The sequence below is a fragment of the Aphelocoma coerulescens genome, chromosome 3, assembly GCF_041296385.1.
Source record: "Aphelocoma coerulescens isolate FSJ_1873_10779 chromosome 3, UR_Acoe_1.0, whole genome shotgun sequence".
In the NCBI taxonomy this organism is placed as follows: Eukaryota; Metazoa; Chordata; class Aves; order Passeriformes; family Corvidae; genus Aphelocoma; species Aphelocoma coerulescens.
In genome coordinates this window covers 98881011-98900200 of record NC_091016.1, presented here as the reverse complement: position 1 = coordinate 98900200, position 19190 = coordinate 98881011, and positions in this window count along the sequence as shown.

The following is a 19190-nucleotide window of genomic DNA, read 5'->3' as shown; positions in this document are numbered from 1 at the left end:
GAAGTTTTTATTTTACACAGAAAAGTTAGGAGGGATTCAGGCAAGAGGAAGAAAAAGGCAGAAATCTTGAAAGACATCCCCTTAAAAAGTTGGAAAATCAATTAAACACAAAGAGGCTAATCCAAGTGAGAGACTATTAGAAATGAATAATTTGCTACTTTATGTGGAAAGACAAGACAGCAGAAGAGCAAAAAAGACAAAGAAAATAAATATGGAAAAGATGAGTAAGCTAAGCTGTGGAGTGAATCAGAGCAAGTTAGTGGTAAAGGGCTATATTCAGGTATAGGATAAAGTGTCCTCCATCTACTGGATTACATATCACTGCAATCCTCAAATTCTAAACGTGGACTCTGGAAAAAGGCATTTCATTGGGTTTGTAAATAAAATATTTATTTCTTATTCCTGTAGAGATGTCTTGGGTTTAGGGAATGGATGACAAAGGAGGATTTCACTATTTTTCTTTTTTTTTCTCATTTCCTTAATATAAAATAACTATCATCAAGGATAGTGTGGTGGCAAAATTATTAATATACAAGATATGAGAGAAATGTTTAAGTTTATCCTAACTAAAAAAGTCACTCTTTTTGACTAAAAGCTGTCAGTGACTGTTTCTAAGCTAAGGTGACACTGGGTGTGCCACTCCTACAGGCTCCAAGAGCCATCTCTCCATATTGTCACATCATTGACTGTTTTATTCCTTCTAAGAGCTGTGGCAGTAAACAAGCTGCTTAAGAAATCTGTCCCAGGCATGGATACCTGGCTTGTTTAACATTGTAATGATTTTCTTTTTCTCGCTTTTTCTTTTTCTTCTGTCTTTTTTTCTGAAGCATTTCATTATTGGGGTCTCTGCAATCACTTGGAAGAGAGCAGAGAAGCAGAGGGAGAAATGTAGCCAAAATATTCTCTCATTATGATCATAGATAATAAAGTTTCTGTCTGATCTGTCCTGAATTCAGTAATGAGGGGTGTCCCTCAGGGAACTGTACTCGTGCCAGTACTGTTTACTGTCTCCATCAAAGACACAGCCAGTGGGATCAGGTGCACCCTCATCAAATTTGTAGATAACACCAAGCTGAATGGTGTAGTTGACACATCTGAAGGACAGGATACCATCCAGAATGATGTAGACAATTTCAAGAAGTGGGCCCATGGGAACCTAAAGAGGTTCAATAAGGCCAAGTGCAAGGTGCAGCCCCTGTATCAATATAGACTGGGGAATAAGGGGTTTAAAGCAGCCCAGTGGAGGAGGACTTGGGGGCGCTGGTGAAAGAAAAGCTGGACATGAGCTGGCTATGTGCACTGGCAACCCAAAAAACCAACCATGTCCTAGCCTTGATAACAAGAAATGTAGCCAGCATGTCAAGGGAGATGATTTCCCCCTCTACTCCACTCTCATAAGATCCCACATGGAGTACTGTGACCAGGTCTGAGGTTCCCAGCAAAGGAAAGACATGGATCTGTAAAAGCAGTCTCACCCATGAAGAAAGACTGAGAGAGTTGGGGTTATATAGCCTGGAGAAGAGAAAACTCCATGGAGACCTTCCTGGGGCTTTTGGGTACTTAAAGTAGGCTTATCAGAAAGATGGAGATAATATGGCCTGTAGTGATAGGACAAAGGGTAATGGTTTGAAACCAGAAGGAGATAGATTTAAACAAGATGAAAGCAAGACATATTTTACAATTTGAGTGGTGAAGCACTGGAACAGGTTGCCCAGATAGCTGGTAGATACCCCATACCTGGAAACATTAAAGGTCAGGTTGGACAGAGCTCTGAACTACTTGATCTAGTTGAAGGTGTCCCTGCTTATTGCAGAAGGGTTGGACTAGATGATCTCTGAAGATCCTTTCCAACCCAAATTATTCTACATTTCTATGAAAATGTACTTGTGTTATTATCCACTGGGGTCCCCATATTCTCCAACAATAGGAGTCATCTTGTTTGACTTCGATGTTTGTGTCCAAAAGCTATTATTGGAAAGTCTCATAGAAGAAATGGGCAATGTTCCTACCATTTGCCTGGGGCTATTTTAGTTAGTATATCTAGATGTAATTCATATGATACTATAAAATTAAGAGGAATAGGCACCTCAAAAGTTGTTAAAATTTAAATAAATAGTTTGATATTAAACCAGAATTAAATAGTTCAAACTTTACTTTTCTATGGGACTAAAATGGCAACATGACATCATTGAATCGTCAGTACAAGAAAGAGAGAATTCCACTGAATTATGATTTTTGGGCAATCCTGAACACATTGTCTTGCAATCAGCAACTTTAAGTCTTTGTTAGGCCTGGTCAGATGGTTTCTGCCACAAACAAAGGCAATATCAGCACTCAGAGTGACACAGACCATTATGATACAAAAAGAATTTGAACTTCTAGATCGTGATCATATTGGAAAAGAATTTCAACTGTCATGAAACATGATGCAATGAAGTAAGAATGAAAACAATTCAAAAGAATATTCTGCACAACACTAATTCCTGTAGAGTCAGATTTCAGTGTCCTATCAGTGTCCTTTTAAATGTCTGATCCTTCTGGGGTAGAATTAATTAAATCTCTCATCGCAAGGTAAGCTCAGAGAAAAGAGACAATTCATTCACTTTTACCATAAAAACCTAATGTAAGATACAGCAGTTTGTAATCCAGCGGAGAAAATCCCTATGTATATGTTGTAATGATTCAACAAAAAAAAATGCACTATTCATGGCTATCTTGGATGGGCAGCCAAACCCTAGTCTAGATGATATTTAAAGCTCTGAATACCTTTTTTAACAGAACTTATTGAAAACACCTAAATGAAACAGATTTTATGAGAAAATGCTAGCATGGAGAAATTGAATACTTACACATATGAATATTGAACCAAGAAGATCAGAAGTATACCAATTTTTAACATACATTCAATATAAAGCATTATTACATACCAGCACTGCGTCAAGGCAGCAGAAAATGTGAATAGAAATTACTGAGTGAAATCTACTCTCTTATGATTCTTTCCAAGTTTATTGGTTAGCTTTTTTAAGGGTACATATGGAGACCTATTAATTCATTCTGTTTCCTTCCTGATATGCACCCTTATCCAGAGGATATCTCATCAGAAAACTAGGTAATTATTTTGCATTAATTGTTAGAAACAGATGTTAGCTTTAATTTCATTAACATTCTCAAGTATCATGAATGTAGCTGCAAACTACAAACAAATAACCATCTTATTTCAAACTTCTTTATTCTTTATTTTTCTCTCATGGTTACACTGAAGACTTTTACTAACATCATAATTATATAATATACATCATGTTAGGGAAAGATTTTTTTCCTCCTTTTAATGTTTTACTTGTAGGCTTTAACAAGTTTATAGACATCAGCCCCCAGTGTTATGGTACAGTTCTAATTTAGAGGCAGATGACCGTTATTGCACTGTAATTCTTTCTTGCAGATTTATGGAATCATAAACCTGATGGTGCTTTAGGGATGCTTTTAAGAGGAAGCAGCAGGAACAACAAGGGAAATGTTGGAAAGAAAAGTGTTGCTGGGTACTGTAGAAGTTTTCCTGCTTTGAGGGCAGAATCGGGATGCCTATGCAAGGGAATGATAATCCTGGGATATAGCATATTGTGAGCAATATTATTATAAGCTTTGCCAGTATTTCTTGCTGACTTACTGTTTATATGGCATACACTCTTCTTGTCATTCCATGCCTCCCTTTCCTGTTAGCAAAGTTTTGTGCCAAGAGTTTTCTGCTGTGCCATGATTTTCTAATATAGTGAAAAGCATCTTTAGGTTCACCATAGGTGTCTCATAAATTTGTCTTGCAATAAAATGCACAAGAATGTGACTAAGATGTTTTTTATTTTCATTTAGGGGTTGGAGCATCTTAGTAGATTTTGTACACTTATTATGCCTGATAAGTTAGGATTCTTTCTAGACTCAGTTGTCTATTTAGACATTATATTGCCCATGTATGTACATTTGTGTTTAAACAGAACTCTAGGAAGTTTATATCTCATTTTCCCACAAAGTCAGCAGCATACAAAAGGATTAGAAATGCAACATAAAATTGGATCTTGCCAATAAAAATTTTGGTTTGATTTTGAGAGTGGTCATATTTACATCAGTAACAAAATCATTATAAATCTTTTTCCACACATATAGCATTATTCTGTGATCATCTGTATTCTTATCTGATCACCTAAAATGTATAGAAAGGAAATCAATCATTAACACTAAAAAAAAGTATTTCCAGGCATACTTTCTGAATTTAGAAACAAGATAAAAGCTTTATGACTCAAAGAAAAAGAATCAAATGCCTTTTTTTTTTTTTTTTTTTTTTTTTTTTAGCCACAAGCATCATATTTACTCAAAGGATTGTAACTATAAAAGCAAATATCTCTTACAGGAAGTTAGGAGACAAAAGCTGTCAGAGAACAGGGTAGTAAATAGCCCTGAAATTGTTTTCTATTCTTCATTTCAAAAGCTTGAGGCAAAGAATGTTTGACCTTTTACAAATGGAATGGTTTCCTGCAGGCCATGGTGCTGTATTGAGTGCTGCTGGTCAAGTGCAACTTGATGCAATCATTATGAACGGTGAAACTATGGCTGCTGGCACAGACTCCTGCATAAGAATGATTTCTTAATCAGTGACATTTGCTTGTTTGAGTCCCCCAAAAATTGGAATATGTCTTTCTGCTTCCTCCATTCAGATGTATTGCCAGAGTTTTTTGACAGGCTTTGCAAATTAAATAGTATGATTGTTCTACATGACCCAGAAAGTGTAAAGAGATCGAGGAGAGAAATGTGAAATACGAGCAAAAAAGCTGCTCTTAAACCTGTGATATCTATAGTCCATTAGCTTTCACCTTGACATATTAATGAAATACAAACGATATTTCTATCCAACTTTATATTACAACTTATGAATATTTTAATGAATGTCATATAAACCATAGGCTAAATTTTGCTCCCATTGAGAACAATGGAAATTTTTGCTAAAACAAACTAAACAGACTAAAACTTGACTCCACTTTACAGTCAATTTTTCTCCTGCCTTTTGTTAATAATTCTTGTTTGGATACTGTTTTTTTCCCACATAGCTGGTGTGTAGATAACTAATTCATTAATTCCAGTTTGGTTTTTTTTCCATTTTCTCATGCTTTCTTAAGTTTCATTTTTGATGTGACCACTACAGAAGTCAAACAACCAGGTTGTGCAAAAGTGGAGAGTATTTAAGCATACATATATATGCACCCCTACCACTATTAGGAATTACGGATTTATGAAGTAGCTAATCAATTCTGTCAGGCAGTGTTTCTTTCAACTTTTTGTCTGTGTTAACCATAATTTTGTTCTTACTCTAGACTTACAATGGAAACTCACAGGAGCGAGGTACCATGTGTTATATGATCCTAACCCTTAAACTGCAGCACAAGTGCTATTATAATAAGCTCCACAGTGGTAAAAATAACACCTAAGCTAAAGGCACATGGTAAACCCAGGAATTTTTTAACATACTGAAAAAGATGGTTAGTTGAGTCCATAGAAATGTGCTGTTAGAAATATATGAGAACTGGTAAATTTCAATTTTCTGTCATAATAGTTTAATTATTAACTCATTATTTTCAGACGTGTTTGTGACACCACAAAGAGAGTTTCTCTGGTCTCTTTCTGATAGTGATTCAGGATTCACAACCTATATGTCTAACTCCTCTGAAAGACCCTATCATATAGTTTTGCTTAGAGCACTAATTTCACCACTAAAGACAGAACTCATTATGTCCTTCACTGAAAAAATGTGGTCAGAAGAGATTTTCTGTTTATGCAACCCACTACTTAAGTAGCAACATAGTGCTTAGAGCACTTAAAAAAAAAAGTGGGGGAATAATTTGGGTCTCTACAATCAGTACCAAAAGTACATTAAAAAAAGGACAATGTTCTGTTGGTTTCCCTACTGTGCTGTGGCAGTTTATGAATGAATGCAAGTTTGCAAGTAGATTTCTTACTGGAGTAAACCAAATAGTTCCCTCTAATAAGAAATTTCAGTATGGATGAGAGAATGGTTTGCATTTGGGTCCATTCTCCATTTGTTGACAGCGTAGTCCTTTACAGCAAAACTCCTATAAATCCCAAGGGTATTATGCAGATTGGCTCCCTGATGTTCACTGAAAGTCAGGAAATACCTGTGTGTCTCATGACCAAAACATAGCCCTGACAGTCATCACGTCACAACTATGCAGAGAGGCATGTAGAGACCATCAGTCTCCTATACATAGGACAAAAAAAGCAATGTAGTTTTCAAGATGATGTTACCCCATCTAGGCATACAGTCCACCTCACACTTTCACATTCTCGGAAACAGCAGTGGCATCTCTGCTTTCCCCATCAACAGAGCCATGAGATCCATGTGCATGCCAGTGTACAGCCATCCCAGACTCATTTAGTGCCAAGATGCCCATGGGGAATCCAAATGTGATGGCTGGTCACACAAAGTGTGTGACTGCTGCTGAGGACAGCTGAAGGATTTATAAAAAGGCTTTGTCTTTCAGAGCCAAGAAAGTCACTGTAACTGAACACACAGCACACACCAGCCCTTGAATGTCTGGTTTGTATAAGTAATATGTTGGAAAACTCAAGAAAGTAATGAACAACTTCTTGGCAATTTTGAATGCTGTGGTCAACACCTCCCATATCCAGAGGATTTGAACCTGCTTCAGGATGGCTAACTTTGCCTGGTTCATCTCAAAGAATGAGGATAACACAATAATAGGCCTCAGATACTGTCATGGCTTCCCAGCCACATGCATGTGAAGAGCAGCAGAAGTGGAGCAGGAACAGAAGCACTGTTCCAACAGAAGTGGCAGTATAAATAACAGGCTGTACATTTTTACCAAGGTTAAGCAGAATTTTCCAGCATGTATCAGGTATGTTAACAGTGCTAACAAGTTCCATTAGGTAGACTGACATCTAGCCCTTCTTCTTTAGGTCATTTATGTTGAAATGTCCTTTAATGTTTACAGAGGAACTCTGAAAGAAGGATATTAATTGTCAGGCTCACATAGTAGATACTGAAGACTAATCCTCACTAAAACACTCAATAAGCTAATCAAGCAACTGAAAGTCAGATGGGGAAATGTTGATTTCCCTTGCAACTTGCTGACCTCTGTGGTTTTAGGATTAGTTTTTTATACTGTAAATATTTTCCTCTTGCATCTTGTTTTATACCTCAACAATTGTATTTTATTTCCTATTTTTCTTTTCTTATGTGGTTTTGTCATGCCAATTTCCTTAGAAAAAGGTTCTGAACTGAATTAAACCTTAAATCAGGAACAGCAGAAACTCAGGGCTGAGGTTCACCTGGTGAACATGATGTATGCTAGAAAAGCCCCAGACTTACAGATACAAAGTTCACTGGAGAACTGTTCCACCTGTCATGAAGTATGGATGAGACCAGTATGATCTGGTAAATGCAGTTTGGCATTGGTAAATGCACCTTTGGCAGTTTGCACCTACTTCAGTTTGCAGCTTCAGGCCCAGGTATCAAGACAATATGGATGAAGTTGTTCACTCAAGATCTGCCTTAAGGAGCCTCATTGCCACTCAACTTTCCCTCACATACTTTGGGAGGTACCGTAAAAGCATTGCACACTTAACAAACTCTATTTGTTAAGCACTGAACTAGCTTCAGCTCAATGAAGAATCATTCATGAAGTCTGACACTCACCTTTGGAGTGCTGCTGTGCTTGGTGTGATAATAGGTGTTTATTTGTTAAGGAAACTTCCCTGATTGTCCCTCCAGGAGCCCCTCTGTCAGTCACACTTGCACACCTGAGCTGGGATGGAGGCCCCATCACAGTTACACCCCCACACTCACACAGTCACACCAGGCTTCTGAGCTGGCTCAACCCCAGGTTTTCACAGCAGAGTCTCAGATGAACCAATCCTTAAAATAATTTAATCTTGGTGAAATAACTAAATAACAAAATAGCAGCTCGAGCTGATGCTTCCGAGGAGGAACCCCGAGCAAAAGACCCGCTGGGCTTTTATCCTCCCACAGTCTAAGCACAGGAGAGTCTGGAACCCTTGGCTCCTGCCGTGTCTTTAGATGTCCAGTCGCCAGGCTGGGCCACAGGTCCCCAGGCCCTTGGTTGTTCACAGGGTTGGCAATTCCCAGCCTCTTGCATCGGGCTCCCAGAGCTTAACCTGTGGCTCCCACTGCAGCAGCTCACCAAGATACCAGCACTGAATGGATTCCTCAACATGTATAAACGTAAAAATCCTCTCATTGTGTGTCTCATTGGTGAATACAGATCTACTGTAAAATTGTAAATCAATCACAGCTGGTAAGTCGGGTTAAGACCAAACCGGGTTTAGGTTCAGGTTTTTGGGGTTTTTTTTACCATTTCTTCTAAGGAAGGTGTTAATTTGAACATTTTAATTTAACGATGTGGCTAGGTTGACTATTTGGTTAAATCAGTAACTACTTGAAGCCAGTCTATAACACAATATTTTATATGTGCTAGAGATTTATTTTCAATATTAAAATATTTGTTTGGGACCTTGTTTTATTTTTTTTCTTTTAATAGAATGCATCCTGATTCAAATATACTCTCTCTATTCCTACAAAACTTGTCTTAGGATGTATTGGTACTTCTATGGTCTAAATTCAAATTGATAAAACCTTACTGAGAAATGGGTGTGAATAATGGTGTGAATTATCTTCTATGCCAAAACGTAAAGAAAAGACTGAAACAAGTGGCATCCTATGTGGCTGCATTTGGTCTGGGAACCTCAAATCTAAAAAATGAAAGAGGTAAAATTGAGTATAATTTAATAAAAGGCATACAGAAACCTTAGCCTTTCAGTGGCTTGGCAGAGAAGCTTGTGAATTTTAACTCCTACCAAAAAAAAAAGTATCAATTATCTCTTCAAACTTCATAATTTCTTTCTGCTAAGAAATTGTAGAGACTCTGCCTTGAAAAATAAAAATAACATTAATAATTAATTCAATATTTTAAAAATATTTTCTCCTACTATTTTAGATTAACTGTTAGAGAAAATTTCATATAGTTTAAAAATGTCCCTTCTGAAGAAATACCATTAACACTTAAGAAGCGAATTTGAAAGGTTCTAACTTATTGTGCAACATCTGCTGCCATCAAAAGCATCAATATTGCTATATATGTTTTCTGGCACATCATTAAAGTCCAAATATCACTATAGAGATAAAATTCAATTTGCTTCTTGTAACTTTAAAATGAAAAGAAATCCTTCTCAGAGGAATCTTAATGTAGGTTTTTACAGAAAATGTAGAATACATTTTGTTTACATCAGAGATAAAAAAAATAATTTTTCAAGTTACTGTGTACAAACTTACTCCTCTGCGTAGCATTTGAAAACTCCTACTAAACTCCCCTGAAGAGAGTCAGGAAGATTAGGCAAAAATGACTGGAATAGACTCTAAGTATTTTTCCTGAAAGAATTCTACTGTCACTTACTTTGTTATTTTCTTTGATATGCACTTTGATTTCCATTCCCAAATCCATTGCAAAAAATAAAAAAGAAAAAAAGAGTGCTGTTTGCAGCAACATATTGGCCTAGGATTTGAGTTTGCAAATTATATGTAAACATTAGGAAATACTTGTTAGCTGCACTGGAGCTTCTTCTAAGATAAGCATTAAAGTATATTGTATTTGAGATTACTCAAGAGGGTGCAGGCAATCTGCATAGATTTGCTACTGCCTCTCAAAACAACATGAAGAAACATTCAACTGCAAAGTCAAAAAAGGCAGTCAGCTCCCTAGGTGAACTCCTGACTTAAATTTCCTTATAATTTGGCTTTTCCTTCCTCCTTCTGGAATACTTCGAATAAGATATGAAAGGAAGATAAGGATTTCATCATTCAAATAGATTCCACACTGTTAGATTTCAACTTTTCTCTGTAGCTTTTAGAATCCATAATAGGAATGGTGATGTGTTGTGCTCAAGTCACCTGAGATCTGTGAAAGTTTTTGGTATGCATTAGGCAGCATTAAGTGGCAGAAAGTGTGGCTCTGCTATCCATGGACTATGCAGCCCTGTTCCATAATGGAGTGGGCTGTAGATGGCTGCTGTCTTTGATGTGTGAAGCTTCTCCAGGGCTTTCTACCCTGCTTTTCATCTTAGACATGGAACATTGCCCAGCGCAGATATTCGTGTGCTGGTATAATAACTCCCACTGTACTACTATGAAGCTGAATATCTGTCACATGAAGGCTCTTTCATTGCTGGTCTTCTGTTCATTAAATTGCTAAAAGCCCCATAGCACTCCACCTAACCTCCTGCTCCCCCACTTTGCATTTACTGTATTTAACCTGTTCATTTAAAGTGGTAGGGTATGTAGTTGGTTGGGTTTTTTTCCTTTCTTCAGTCAGACAATGGGTTCTGGTGACTTTGGTTCAGTTGAACTATTGTTGTTATGAAGCCTAAATTAGACAAGCAAACAGGTAAAGAGGAAAGCTAAAATGACGAAAAATATTTGCAAAGACAATATGTAAGGCTACATGCATCGGTTATGCTTTAATTAAAAAAAAAGAGGGTGTCTTGAGGTATTGATTTTTTATCTTGGCTTTACTACTGCTACCTTTTTTGACTCCCTGTATGCCTCCTTCAAACACCAGGCCCTCCATTTTCCACCACTTATGCAATGGTTCTTCACAGCACAACCTCATTTTTTCTTCTGACCTGCTGCTCTGCCTCTAAGGACATGTCTGTTCCCTTGTGGTAGTCTGTTGTTGGCTATGGAATCCAAGCAGCATGATAAGATTGTGAGGTAGCAATCCTAAATATGGGAAATGGAGTTGTACAGGTGAGAAGATGGGATCGTGGTGGTCTACTTGGCCCATTAAAGCTTGTGATTAAATTATATAGGTGATATCACATATAGGTGATACACATCTGCAGAGCTGCATTTTTAGAAGTTACCACTTCTATATTTAAATTAAAAGAAAAAAATGAGACTAGGGAAAATACCTCTTCTTACACAGATGTGTGGATTGACACAGAAGTCAAAACTGATTTTGCCAATATCTCTGCTGGTGTTGTATGACTAGGTTACTGTTGAGAACTTTCTCACTGGGGTATTATGAAAAACTGCATATTGGGTTTGGAGATGCTTCATGCAGAGATTTGTTATCTATGAGAAGGCTTTCCCTTTAGCTCTACTATATGAATATAGAGAGTTCGTAAGCTATTTGCTGGATTCATAAACCACATCCTGAAGAAAAAAGATACTGATCTTGTTATTGCCTAAATCATGCACATGCTTGTATTTACCATTCTGCTCCATTTGTGGCAACACAGGTTGGATTAGAGCTGTAAGGTTTGTTATGGGAATAAAGGGATATGTCTTGAGTTCTGATTCCTATGCTTGACAGATTTGTCTGCTATAAAACATCCTCAGAGTATGGCAGTTCTCACCAACCTTTAGGAAGAATATGATTATAGGTTTATTTTTTGTTGCTGTTGAACTATGCTTGGCTTAAAGTTCCAATTTTTTTTGGTTTACATCTAAAATAAAGGTACCTGGGGCCATAATTTATTCCATTAACTTATTTTCATTAATAATTAGAGCCTTTTCTGCTATCTAGCAAAGGTATAAACTCGTCTGATTGGGTTTTTGTATTCTTTCAGCTGAATCAGAGATCCAAATATTTAATGACATGATACAAATATGTGTCAAAGGGTCTTTAAGTCTGCAAACTTCGTAATGGAGCATAGACATCCCTACCTGGAAGATTCAGCAGCACTTATTCATTATACCAGTGTACAATTATCACTTAGGATTTGAATGCTGGGGTGAAAAAAACCAGCAAAGGCACATAATACTTTAGGTGTATTCTTCGGAGAAAGGTAAGGACTACTTTTTGTGTTAGCAAGTGCTTCCAGAGGTTAAATGTTTTATGCATTTCATGGGTTTCAAAACAGAGTTGTCCCTGTTAAATATTTTCCCTTCAAGAGGGAAATCTGCATTTAAAATTTGACCAGCTGCTAAACTGTCTGCTTCTTTAAAGCTTGATGTGTCCTTTGAGTTTGGTTCCTGTCATGTGCAGAAAGATGGTCACAGAGCCACATCTTTTCAAGTTGTTTTTCAAGGTGTGCATGAGGTTTAAAACATGTCTTGTGAGTCTCTTCATTGAGGAGTTAAAATCTGTAAAAAAAAAATCTGATTTTAATAATCTCATCTGCTATGCAGAGAAAAGTTATGTGATATATTTCAATTTTCAACTGTTTTTTATTAGGGCATCCAATTTCCTTCTAGCCCCTGGTTATTACTCTTTCAGAACTATTTTAGTCTATCCTATCACTGATTCTTATAATGTCTAGTACCACTTAAGCAGGAAACAGCTAAGTTATAAGTACTATTGAGTAAGTCACATACATACACTAAACTAAGGCTTCAAAAAAGCATTAGGAACAGCTTTAAAGGAACATGATCAAGGTTAAGCAGCTCACATCTTGGCAGTCTGAATCTGAAAAGAAATGTTCTGTTTTATTGGGAAGTACTTTAAAAACATAAAATACCATTTGGAGAGGAAGAAGGGTCAACCTTGCAATGTCCCTGTAATGCTTCTCAGGTAGTTTACATTAATGACCCATGTCTAACAAATTTCCCAATAATCTTGAATAGGAACCTTGGTTAACTTTCTGTTTCATTTTATAGTTTTCAGTTAAGCACCATTTCATTGTGTAAGATTATATTCTGGTACATGCAAAATAGCTCTGCCAATGCTTCATAAAAGCAGTATCTTTATCTCATTTTGTGTAATGGAAGGAGGTCTTCTTTGTTAATTAGATGCAGCACAAAATGGACTGATCAAATTAAGTTCTGGATATTGGTCAGACTGGTCACACAGAAAATGCTGGGAAAAAAGAGGATTCATTTTTCCAGATGCTATGTGACAAAGGACAAGGTTTTGCTGTGCCTCCTATTTTTACAGATTTTCAATTCCACCTGTATTCATATGTAGAACTTTTAACGAAAATTTTTATTGAAAAGAAACTGTTTATACTTTTTAAATAATACAAAATATAATTAAGTGATATAAAAGCAAATTTCTATAGCTCAGAGCTCTCTGTAAAGTACTTTGAAATTTCTTAAATAAACTCAAGTGACATAAAAATGCTCACTGTTGAAATGCATAGATAAAAATAGAGACCTTAAAAAAAAAAGAATGAGGCATTAAATACTACAACAATACAGGGTTTTTTTATCAAATGTTACTGGGTATTTGCAGGGGAATTCATCTGAGTTAACTCAGACGTCTGCAAGTTATTTGTCTAGACTTAAAAAGACAACCTAGGTCTCCGTCATCTTCAGGATATAGTGACCTTCAGGACCACACAAGGAAAATATACATCTTTAAAGGGCAAAACACTTCCTGCGAGGACTAGAGAACAAGACAGGTTGAATGATTTAGAGTGATCTTTACCTCCGTTAACTGTACGGATATCTGTACAGTGACCAATTTGGATTTAGACAACAAAAATTTAGATGTTTAAAGATGAATATATTTCACCCCTATGTTCTGAAAATGTACTTTAAAGAATGTTTTCCATCCATTATATAATTTATTATGCAAGAGTGATGCAGAAGTGAAGCAATCCAATCCTCATTCATTCATTCATTCAGCTCTAATTTACTTTGTTCTGCATCTACTTGAAAGTGCTCTAATAAAACAAATAATTCTGGAATCTGCTACCTCTCTTGAAGTTTCAGGCTGAGATTTCAGGTTCTTGTGATATGATGACTGAACGGCTCAAATTTCCTATGCAAGCTCAGCCACTGAAGTAATCCCAGAGCCCTGATATTTATATTTATTCTTATGCAGGTTCAGTCACTGAGACTAACAGACCTTTCATTCTGTCCTGTAAAGGACAAATACAAATGAACCAACTACAAAAATTTTGTTTCTACCTTTTGTAAAATCCATATGGTCCTAGTGACAAATATTTTAGGGTAAATTGTGAAGTGAAAAAGTCAAAGTAATCTGTACTGTGAGAATTTGCACTTATTAGAAGGAAAATACTGTGAAAAAAACTGTCAGAAAGATAAATACAGAGAAACTATCAATGTAGTCTTCTTATCTCTTTCTCTCATTACTCTTTTTACCCTGATTGGCAGAACAGACCAAGAATACCCTTCAAAGTCATAAACTGCTGAAGTAGATTTTCTACGATGTAAGAAAATGAAATATGTCTTGACTGAATACAGATTCTAACCAGGAAAAACAAAAGAAAAAAAAAGAAAAAGAAAAAAGGAAATTCAGTGCCATTCTGCTCTTTGATGAAGCTGTAAGTGTTACTTACAGGACATATGTTCTGTTTTGAAAGTCTTGACCAGTGCTGGATTGCAAAAGGTGGTATCATGAACTTCATTTCCCACATATATGATTCATTGCTTTTTCTCCCTGAGCAGAGCCATCATTTCTCTAGTCCCAGGCAAATTAAAAGGAATGCATAGGGGACAGTATGTGAATTCTACTGCTTTTTCCTCCCAAAATGAGGAGAAAGCATATTTGTCTTTCATGTTCAAAGAATAATTTTTATTGCTAAGGCAAAACCTCACTAAAGACATGTGCTCTTTAGTTAAATTAGATTGTTGTCTCTTCCTCTGAAATCTTAAAACAACGATAGCAGTGTTTCTAAGCATGTTTTTAAATATCAGGATGAGAAAGCTATTATTTCCAAGTTCCTTAGACTTTAAAAAGCAAATATGGAAAAATACATATACAAAACTGAAACAGAATCTTGTAATCTGTTGGACTTGTTCCCAAAACTGACCTAATTATCATCAGCTTTCCAAAGAAAACATCCAGATCTCAGGAGAAGCCATGCATTTCTGCAAAAGGCAGGGGATAACTAAGAAATAAATTGTTGATATTTTGGAACTACTGTAAATTCTATTCCCTTCCCTTTCCTATTTGGTTTCCTTTTCAGATTGGGAAAGCAGAAATTGCTTAGAAATGTTATAGATGAAGGATATGAGCCATGATACTTTCTTTTTCATTCATTTCTGGATGATCTTTGCATGTGAAAAAGAATCCTAGAATCAGAATAAATGTATGGCTGAGGTTGGGTAGGACACCCATCTTTTTCTGCCAAGATGCTATCCAGCTGGTCAGCTTCCAGCAGATACTGCTACATGGAGTTGCTCCTTCAGAGGTTCAGGACTTTACACTTGACCTTGTTGAACTTCCTGACATTCCTGTGGAACCATTTCTCCAGGCTGTGGGGGTCCCTCTGGATGGCAGCCTGACCCTCTGGTACATCAGCTGCTACTCACACTTAGGTGTTATCTATAAACTTGCTGAGGATACACTCTGCCCCAAAAGCCAGATCCTTAATGAAGATGTTAAGATGTTAAGTGCTGACTTAGGGAGTGGCCAGTCACACAGTTTTGAGTCATCCTGTACTTCACTCATCTAGCTCATATTTCATCAGCTTCTTCATTAGGATCTTATGGAAGAGTGTTTTGGAAACCTTACTGAAGCCTAGGGAAATATTAAATTGTCCTTTCTTTTACTTAGTATTTTTTCTATGTTAATGTGTATCAAACAAAATTAATTTTATGGCCTGGGCTGGATTGACTAGCAAGGCCGAGGAAAAAGGGATCTGTTGGAAGACATAGACTTGATAGTAATTTATAGTCTTATCAAATGATGATTATAAAGACAACAAAAGATAAAGAAGACCTATCTTTTGTTTGCCTGTTAGCAGAAATTTTATCCTAGACCTTATATTCCATGGGTGAGTCCTAAATACACTTAGATGTGAGATAAGTGCTGCTTATCTTCAGAAACAGTGTTTGCTCAAGGTATGAACAAGAGTGGAAGTGTAGTTGTACAGGCAATATGACAGATGAGATGCGTCTTGAACTGTGATCCCAAATCCTACTGCAGTTAATTATCTGCTTTTGAAGCTCTGTGTCTCACCAGACAGAAATTAGGTATTGTATTACTGAACCAGTGGATGTCAAAGGCTACTCCAGAGTCACTTCAAGGCCCAGAGAGAAAAAATGCTGTACTCTACTTAACACAAGATAAACCAGCACAAATCTACTATGATAAACAAAAAGGCAACAGACTTTTTTCTAATGTATAGGTCTCCATATATCAATTTGCATGAATTGCAAGATAATCTGTTATCTCCACAATTTAAAGCTCTTTCTTTTTCTAAAAATAAGTGTGTAAAATTTACTGAGATCTGGGCAATTCTTTTTGTTAAACAGCGATGTAAAATCCCGTGCCTGCATTTGTCAACATATTCCTAAGACTTGGTAATTTACCTGAAAAACTTATGTGTGACCTAAAAGAATTTTACTTTATTAAACTGTGTGAAGTTCTAACTTTTCTATAAGTTCTACTGTGAAATGACAGGTGATTATAGTTTTAACTTATCCACTTCTTAGATACATAGTCTGGAAATATATTAATCTCTATTGAAGACTGAAACAATCTATAAAAAAAAGTCTCAGATTATTAAAATGGTTCTCTTGCCTTTATCTTCTTCTGGCCAGTGTTAAATAAGCTGTAATTTTCCAGGAAATTATAGAATGTATAGACATCATTAGGGTTGGATACCAGATAAAAAATCCTAATTTGTAATTTTGACTCTTGAGTCTATACTGAATCTCTATGTACAAATTTCCTTCTTGAGACAATGAGATTTAAGAACGCTTCTTCTGACACAAAGATGCAGATATTTGGATTTTTTATCTTGTATATTTCCTTTTCCTGTAGGTGTTTTAAATGCAGACGTATGAGATAAGAAATACTGATCATCTTACTGACATAAGAAAAACCACCAAGCTTTTGTTCTCAAACTTCTTCAATATGATTATGCTTTCAACAGTACTGGTAATGTAGCCAAAGATAATTTTTTTTTTTTTTTGTATTAGTAGCACCTTTGGGGAACATTAATCTCTGAATAATTGAGAAACACTGGCTAAGTTGTTAGCTTTAAATGACACATTAGTAGCTGTCATTTAAATTGATAGTTAGATCTGTAATTGAGAGTAACAGTCAGAAGGTAACTACTCTGTCATTGAATTTTTACTGCTTTATTAATTTACTGACCTCATGCACCTGGCTGAGGTATATAATCACAAGATATCTGAATCTTTTTACCAGATAAGGGCAAAAATTGCGATTTTGATCCTTTCTATCATAAAGCTTCCTATTCTGTTTTGTTGCCAAATTTTGGATGTCTATGTATATGGATATTCTTTCTTTCAGTCTGTCTAGCTAGCTGTCATCATGGCTGCACAATTTTTTTTATGACCTTCAATGTAGGACTCTCACTTGCTTAGACCTTGTAAAGAATCAATAATCATTCCTTACAAACAAGAGGAACATTCCTTACAAGAGGCAAATAGAAAATATTCTATAAGACAGTCCTACCATATTACAGCACAATGCTTAGTGCTTTAGAATTTTTTTCAGTATTCCTTTGTTTTGCAGAAACAAATATATAGGTTTGAACTAATTGAATGAATTGTTATACTCTCCTCAATGTTATGCAAAATGGAGTAAAAGACACTTAGACATTAAATTTTGTATTGTTTCCATTTGGCATTAAAAATTACCATTCTGGACCAGCTCATCATATTTGCTCTTTTCTCTGTCTCTGGACATAGCATAATTCTTAAACCTGCTGTTTGCACTGTTATGTTTGTAGAGACATTTTATAGTGAGCATTCTGTCAAAATTTAGTATTTGACCACTGTGAGTGCTGACATTTTTATGCTTCCACTAAAATACTCACATCGACTTCAGACCTGCATGTTATAAACAGAAGCAGCCGTTCCCTCTATCCCACCAGGATACCAAGATGGTGTGAAGAGACACAATTCAGGGTCCATGTACTTTGCTACTTTTGTGGAAAAACATTTAAACAGTAGGACTGGTTAGTGTGCTCCTAGCTATTCCTAATGTTTTAGTGAATATTCTGGGGAGAGTGTCGTAATGTTCCTTTGTCTATCTGCTGCACAGAGATGTTGGTCTCTGTCCAATTTTTTTCTATTTAGTTTAATGTTCTCAGCATGTTAACTCACTCTTCGGAGTTTTGGGCAATGTCTTGAACACGTTAAAAACTCATCTACATATTTTAAAGAAAGATATTGTATCTGAGTTCTTTTAATATGAAATGAACCTTGACAGTTTGCATTTTATGTCTGACAGCTTGGACTCTAAGCACAAAGCCTACTTACTAGCTTCTCTAAAATTAACCAAAGTAATACAAAGGGAATGTATTAAAGTGAAAGAATTGTTGGTTTAGCTGTCATTAATGTGTAGAATTATTTTCTGTTACATAATTTATACATGGGCTGCTAATGCCTTTGCAAAGCCATCTTGGCTCTGCAAAAATACTAGTAACTTGGATACAAGTTTCTGCATTTCTCTATTTTGAATGATTCTCTCGGCTTTCCAAAATCGTTTTGGCAAAGGAATGCAAATAATACGTTAACACAGCACAGCCCTTGTGACTGCAAGATATCACAGAAGCTTGCATTTATTACTAGCTGTACACTCACCATTTTCTCCTGAATGCTACTTCCACGATAGGCAGGCACAGAGAAAACATATCTTGCACAATTTAATGGAACATGACAGTAGCAGTTAAGCCTGCATAGGAATAATTATCTCCACCCAGCATCACACTCAAGTCCCTCCTTTGCATTGCAGCTCAGCTGACAGCCATTCTGTTCATTTGCAGCAATACAGGTCTACCTTGGCCAAGCCATCCATGCAGCTGAAGCCATTTGGCAGCATTCCACTTTTTATTTCAGTTCATCTTAGTTCTGCATAGCATTCTGATTTAAAGACAAAACAGCTGCAAACCTGAACCATACAGTGCCAAAAGGTTATTGGGAGGGCTGCCTGAGAAAAAAACATATTAAGAGGGATTTGCCCTCAAGTGAGATTATTTGTATTTAAGTTCTATTTGCATTGATAAAAGACTTATTGCTCCCCACTATTTTCAATAATCATATGAAATAATGAAAAGTATGAAATAACATCCACTAAACATAAAAGAGTGGCATAATAAATGGAGGAATTATAAATAATATAGGAAAAGGAGCTGATACACAGAGTGATATGGATCATTTAGTAGCTGATTAAGGTTTTTTTAACATTGCCATATATTCAGTAACAGAT